At 49.9% G+C, this 6,743-nt stretch overlaps 1 non-coding gene across 1 annotated transcript; it reads left to right on the plus strand.

The window, feature by feature from the left end:
* Window positions 1-661: 661 nt before the first annotated feature.
* Window positions 662-740, plus strand: LOC147749114 (small nucleolar RNA Z195/SNORD33/SNORD32 family). Its single transcript, XR_015300323.1, has one exon. It is a non-coding gene; the product is annotated as a small nucleolar RNA Z195/SNORD33/SNORD32 family (small nucleolar RNA).
* Window positions 741-6,743: the final 6,003 nt, after the last annotated feature.

Consider the following 6,743-nt stretch of genomic DNA (forward strand, 5'->3'; position numbering starts at 1 on the left):
GGGCCATTCTGAGATTCTGTACATGCACTACCATCTGAGACTTGTCCGTCTTTTCCTTGCTTCCCTCCTTTGTATCTGGGTGATTTGCATTGTTTAATTTGTTCCTTCTTTCTTGCAAGCTACCTCCATCCTCCCGCTCTCCGTGTTGTGACCTGAGGAGAAGATGTACTTTATTCTATCCATAGCGCCGTCTGGTTACAATGTAGCCACAGAAATACGGGACGTTTTTTGCACTATTTCCCCTGCCAGACAGTTCAGTGTACACGGTCCGGACTCCTCCAGCTCAGGCGGCGGCGGGTGTCCGAGATGCCTAGCCCTTGTAGTCACTGTGGCTCCTCCGGCAGGTCACCGTGTGCTCCTGCATTGACCGAGCCCCGTCTGAGGTGGGTGTATGACACTTAGTGTCAGGCGTTTGTCATTTGCCTAGGCTTCCACAAATTCGGGGGCTTATTCCTCCTATTAAGTCTGGCTATGGTATTCTCAATTGGAAGGTTGGTGTAGTAACTGCCAAATTTACACTTGAGTGTCAGTCTTCTACATTTTATAAACATATTTGCGATTTGTTCTTTGCAGTTTGCTGTTGGCCAGTGCAGTTTCTTACAGCCATGCGAACTCTGCCGTACTGGTAAGTTTAAAACTGTGTCCATCTCTTGCGACTGCACTGGTCTGTGATGGGATATTGTCAGTTTTCGAGTCTTGCGACCATGAGATTCTGTACATGCACTACCATCTGAGACTTGTCCGTCTTTTCCTTGCTTCTCTCCTTAGCATCTGGGTGATTTGCATTGTTTATTTTGTTCCTTCTTCCTTGCAAGCTACCTCCATCCTCCCGCTCTCCGTGTTGTGACCTGAGGAGAAGATGTACTTTATTCTATCCATAGCGCCATCTGGTTACAATGTAGCCACAGAAATACAGGACGTTTTTTGCACTATTTCCCCTGCCAGACAGTTCAGTGTACACGGTCCGGACTCCTCCAGCTCAGGCGGCGGCAGCGGGTGTCAGAGATGCCTAGCCCTTGTAGTCACTGTGGTTCCTCCGGCAGGTCACTGTGTGCTCCTGCATTGACCGAGCCCCGTCTGAGGTGGGTGTATGACACTTAGCGTCAGGCGTGTTGTGTACTGATTCACACATGTATTGACCCCACTGACGCCGAGGCTGCAGGCATCTACACTTGTAATATGTCTAGCATGGCCACTCAAATGTACAGAAACCTGCTGTCATCACTGGGACCAACGAGCAAGAAGTACGCCCCCCTCCCACCAATCCCTGTTAGGTAGTGGAAACTGTCCAAACTGGGGTGCAGACAGCCCCTCTCACCTTTCGGCCTGGTACCACTGCACCAGCCGCACTACTTCCCTACTGACTGTTCTCCACTTCAGCCCCGTCTAAATTACAATTCATGCTTGTGACCCTTTTGCCTGCTTGTGCTTGTTTTCATGACCCTGTTGCCTGCTTGTGCCTCTGTGTGCCCCGGTTGCCTGCTTGTGCCTCCGTGTGCCCCGGTTGCCTGCTTGTGCCTCTGTGTGCCCCTGTTGCCTGCTTGTGCCTCCGTGTGCCCCTGTTGCCTGCTTGTGCCTCCGTGTGCCCCTGTTGCCTGCTTGTGCCTCCGTGTGCCCCTGTCGCCTGCTTGTGCCCCTGTCGCCTGCTTGTGCCTCCGTGTGCCCCTGTCGCCTGCTTGTGCCTCCGTGTGCCCCTGTCGCCTGCTTGTGCCTCCGTGTGCCCCTGTCGCCTGCTTGTGCCTCCGTGTGCCCCTGTCGCCTGCTTGTGCCTCCGTGTGCCCCTGTCGCCTGCTTGTGCCTCCGTGTGCCCCTGTTGCCTGCTTGTGCCTCCGTGTGCCCCTGTTGCCTGCTTGTGCCTCCGTGTGCCCCTGTTGCCTGCTTGTGCCTCCGTGTGCCCCTGTTGCCTGCTTGTGCCTCCGTGTGCCCCTGTTGCCTGCTTGTGCCTCCGTGTGCCCCTGTTGCCTGCTTGTGCTTCCGTGTGCCCCTGTTGCCTGCTTGTGCCTCTGTGTGCCCCTGTTGCCTGCTTGTGCTGTGTGGGTGTCTGTGGAAGGCTCTGTGAGGCTGTGTGTTTGGGGGGCTCTGTGTGGGTGTGTGTGGGGGGCTCTGTGTGGGTGTGTGTGTGGGGGGACTCTGTGTGGGTGTGTGTGGGGGGGGACTGTGTGGGTGTGTGTGTGTGTCATTTGCGAGAGATAAAGCTAGTGGCATTGTAAATGACAATGCCATTTATTTATGTTAAAAAAACAAATAATGTCAAGAGCAATGCCAATAGCTCTAACTTTAACAAAGGCAAAACCATTGCATTGTAAATGCTTGTTGCTTTTTGCTTCACTGATTTACGACTTTCCCTGGCTGTGGGCCTGCTAATCAGACCCACAGCCTAGCTGTTCTCTCTCTAAATTGACATCCATAGCTCATCGCGGACCTGCCTACATGCCTGTATTGTCATTGGTGGGCGTGTGCCACTTGGAGCACGAGCCGCTGCGCCTCTTGTGATGCCTTTTCTCTCAATAAAAATATTTAATACTAAATTGACATCCATGTACTTTAGGTGCATTTTCCAATTGGTATTGGGTCACTCTTGTAAGTCCTTGTACAGTGTACCATAGGTACCAAGGGCATAAGTGAACCCAAGGCCTACCAGGGGCTGCAGCATGTATTATGCCACCCCTAGCTGGCCATCCAAATCTGACACAACTGGCTGATCAATCAGCTGGGGCAAGGTGGTGTAATCACCCTTTGCTTTAGATATAGTTACCTATATCTAAAACTAAAATGGACACATACTCCTATAAGTCACTCCTATGGCAGGCCTTAACAATCCTGGAGGCAGAGTGCTTGGAATTATGTGAGATAGTGCTCTGGCATGAGCTGAGCCTGTCTGCAGCTTTCGGAACCAAGTCCTTTAGCTGTTTCCATGATAACGCTATACCATATACTCTTAAGTGCATTATAATCCTTGCGGTTATTGCTAACTTTGGCATAGCATTATCAAAACATGTCGAGTAAGGTGTCATACGAATTGGAATACTACCCCCTCGCCAATTCTGGTGACGGGGGTAGCATTCCACCCTTCTAGAGGGACACGACATGTACCTAACTGATCCCCGGTTTAAGTTAAACTCTAGCCTCAGCATCACAAAATGGATGCTGCCACCAGACACAAGTCTGACCTCCTGCTGCTGGGAGTCCTTCCAGCGAGGGAGGCTTGGACAAAGGGTTTCCTGCCTTGGGAGGTGCTAGCACCACCCCAGACAGGATTTTGTGTATTAGGTAGGACAGGCCTGAAAGGAATGAGACATGCCTGGGGCACACAAGGTGCCTCTGCATACCCCGGTTCAAACCAGTTGCTGGGGCACTCCAGCCCCAGCTCTGGCACAAAACCGGACAAAGGATAGGGGGTATAACCACCCCCCTTCCTGGTCCCACCCATAGGAGGGACCTAGTGATAGTACAGCCCCCTTTAGCAGAAAAAAGGTAGGAGCTGGTCCCATTCAAAGTTAGATTATCCTGAATTGATTTTACAAGAAACAACTCTGGACTTCGAAGTTCTGCTCCACTGAAGACTGAAGAAATCTCCCATGTGGGCAAGGAGTGTCCACCCTGCACAAGCAGGCACCATCAAGCGTCCAGCGGCTTCACTTTGTCGTCTTCCCTCGAGGATCCAGACCTCAGAGCCCGACGAGACCCGGATTCCCAGACCTCTCCGACCTCTACCTACATCTACAGCACAGCTGAGATCCGTGGGTGCGACGAGACACGTGGGACCAGCCATCTTGGAGAAACTGCACTTCGCTTCCAGCACGACTTCTGAGGTATCCTCGACGAAGTGCTTTGGGGATTGAGAAGCTCCAAGCCTGAGCAGCTCCTGCACAGAAGATCAGCCCTCCAGCATCCACGAGATCTGCGTGGGGCCCTTTTGCTAGATTGCTGCTCGACGCGTTGTCTGGTCACTTGCCGGCTGGCAAGTGGCCTCCTAGAAGACGATCCTTGAAATCCACACAGCTGGTCTGGTTGCTCCAGACTGGCCCCTGCTTCCCTGCAAAGGAGAAGCACCCCGCACCCTCCTGGTCCGCACCAGACGCCGATTCCACTCACTGCGTGGGTTGCCTTTGCCAAGGCCCAGGCCTGTTGACGCCGAATCCGGATCCAACACCGCCGACAGCGAGAGCCTGCGTGGGACAGCTCGTGCCTCCATCCTGGTCGTCGAAGACACCACCTGGTTCACGTGGCTGCAGAGTCAAGCGTCCACTCTTCACCTGATTGCGACTACAGCCTCTGGTTCCTTCCTGGTTCCACTCCAGTCACTGGCTAGTGACTTTGAACATTGTCCCCTCTGCTTTCAGGTCTTCAGCTTCCCTGATCCATCCTTGGATCACACTGGACATCTTCCTCCTGGTCGCCTGCAGCATCTTTTCTTTCAGGCTCCATAGACTTCAACACAGCAACCCTACACGACTTCGCACCTATGCACCCGCAGCCCGTGGGTGAGGTAATAAGAGCATTTCGGTGCTCAAGGGTAGATTGACTCTCCTAGTGTCCAGATTCACAGTCGTTTTAGTCCTAACTAGTCAGGATTGTCCGTACGCACTTTTTTCTTGATCTGTACTGTCCATAGACGTTGTTATGCATCTCGCGTGTGAGTTCACACTCTGCACATGCGATCCGTGGGCCTCCTATTACTTAACTAAAGTTAGGGTAGCGTAGTCCCAGCGATGCTACAACCTCTGGACAGCTCCATTGCTTCTATCTTCTTCTTTATACCACTAGTTTAGTATATGGTTTGTTGCGCCCCTAGGGCAACAATGTAACTCGTGCAACTTACGTATTTTTCTTAAGCGTCTTGTCATGTGCTTAGCCCTCTGACCTCATAAAGAGTTCAGAGGTGTATGTTAGTTAATAAATATCTTGTTTATTTTCATAACTACCTGTGTGCTGTCCTTTCATTTGATATTCAAGGGGTTATATGTGGTAAAACAGATGGCTTCACATGCCAAAAGAGTATAGCCCAAGTCTGCTTTGTCCATGCTACTATTAGGATAGCTGGTCTATAAGGTTGACTTACAACCAATCACCATAAGGGTTGTTTGGACTGATACAAGGTGATCACTAGAACTAGTGAGCATCATATATCAGGCCAACTTCTCACACACCAGAGCCACATACATACCCTTTAAATGAGGATATCAACACGGAATATCCCAAGGATGACGATGCATATCATTTTGCACCAAACAATGCACCAGACATCCCTGATCCTCAGTACTACCCAACAAAATCTTCCCTTACAGAAGATAGTATTGGGTTAAATCATGTATTAAACGGAGCAGCACTTTACCATGGGGTTCCTATGCACTCTGATGCCAGATGCCTCTCCCACTCATTCCACTAGTAGTACGCAAGCTCAGACAAGTCTCTCAAACTAATACTAGTGGCCCCCACATGGGCACGTCAGCCGTGGTTCACCACTCCACTAGATCTCACTGGTTCCACATAGAAATTACGGCTCACGTCATCCCTGTTAACACAGAACCATGGAGAAATAAGGCACCCAGAACCAAGCCAACTGAATTTGCGATCTGGCTCCTGTATTCCTAGAGCCTTCCGCTCCTTCACCTTCTTACTCCATATATTGAACCTATAACTTCTCCTATTCAATCTCCTGCATCATCACACCGACGAGGAGTAGGACTTAGGTGGGGGGGGAATGATGTACCAGAGCCACATACATACCCTTTAAATGAGGATATCAACACGGAATATCCCAAGGATGACGATGCATATCATTTTGCACCAAACAATGCACCAGACATCCCTGATCCTCAGTACTACCCAACAAAATCTTCCCTTACAGAAGATAGTATTGGGTTAAATCATGTATTAAACGGAGCAGCACTTTACCATGGGGTTCCTATGCACTCTGATGCCATTGAGGAGGACTTCTTGTTAGACACTTTTGAACAGTCACAAAGGTCTACCCAAATATTACAATGATGAAAGGAGTCATTAAACATGCTCCAGAGATTTTTAAAGATCCAGTACGGCGTAGGGTGCTAAATCCCAGAATAGAGAAAAAGTGTAGACCAGCACCAGCTGATCCAGTATACATTAAGGGACATCTGCCATTAGACTCCTTGGTAGTGTCAAATGCACGTAAAAGGGCCAATTCTCAAACTTCTGGGGACACACCCCCACCTGACAAAGAATCCAAGATTATTGATGCGTCAGGGAAACGAATTGCTACACAAGCAACAAACATATGGCGCATAGCAAATACACAAGCCTTACTCTCAAGCTACAACAGGGCTCATTACGACCAACTAGAAAAGTTAATGAAATACCTACCAGATCAACACAAAGATCTGGCAGCAGAGCTTTTACAGGAAGGCAAATTAACATCTAATGCCTCAATTAAATGCGCACTGGATGTAGCTGACACAGCATCCAGAGCAGTTAACACTAGTGTTATTCTCAGGCGTCACGCATGGTTATGCATTTCAGGTTTCAAACCAGAAGTGCAAACTACCATCCTGAACCAGCCCTTCAATCAGAACCAATTGTTCGGGCCGGAAGTAGATAATACACTAGAAAAGATGAAGAAAGACACAGACACCGCTAAGTCTATGGGGGCATTACAATCCACCCAAACTAGAGGTTCTTTTCGACGCTCCTCTTATAGAGGAGGCTCCAAGCAGACCGGCGCAGATACATCGTCTTTTAAAACGCACACACAAACCTCCTCTAAT

The sequence above is a fragment of the Lissotriton vulgaris genome, chromosome 1_1 (assembly GCF_964263255.1).
Source record: "Lissotriton vulgaris chromosome 1_1, aLisVul1.2, whole genome shotgun sequence".
NCBI classification, from domain to species: Eukaryota; Metazoa; Chordata; class Amphibia; order Caudata; family Salamandridae; genus Lissotriton; species Lissotriton vulgaris.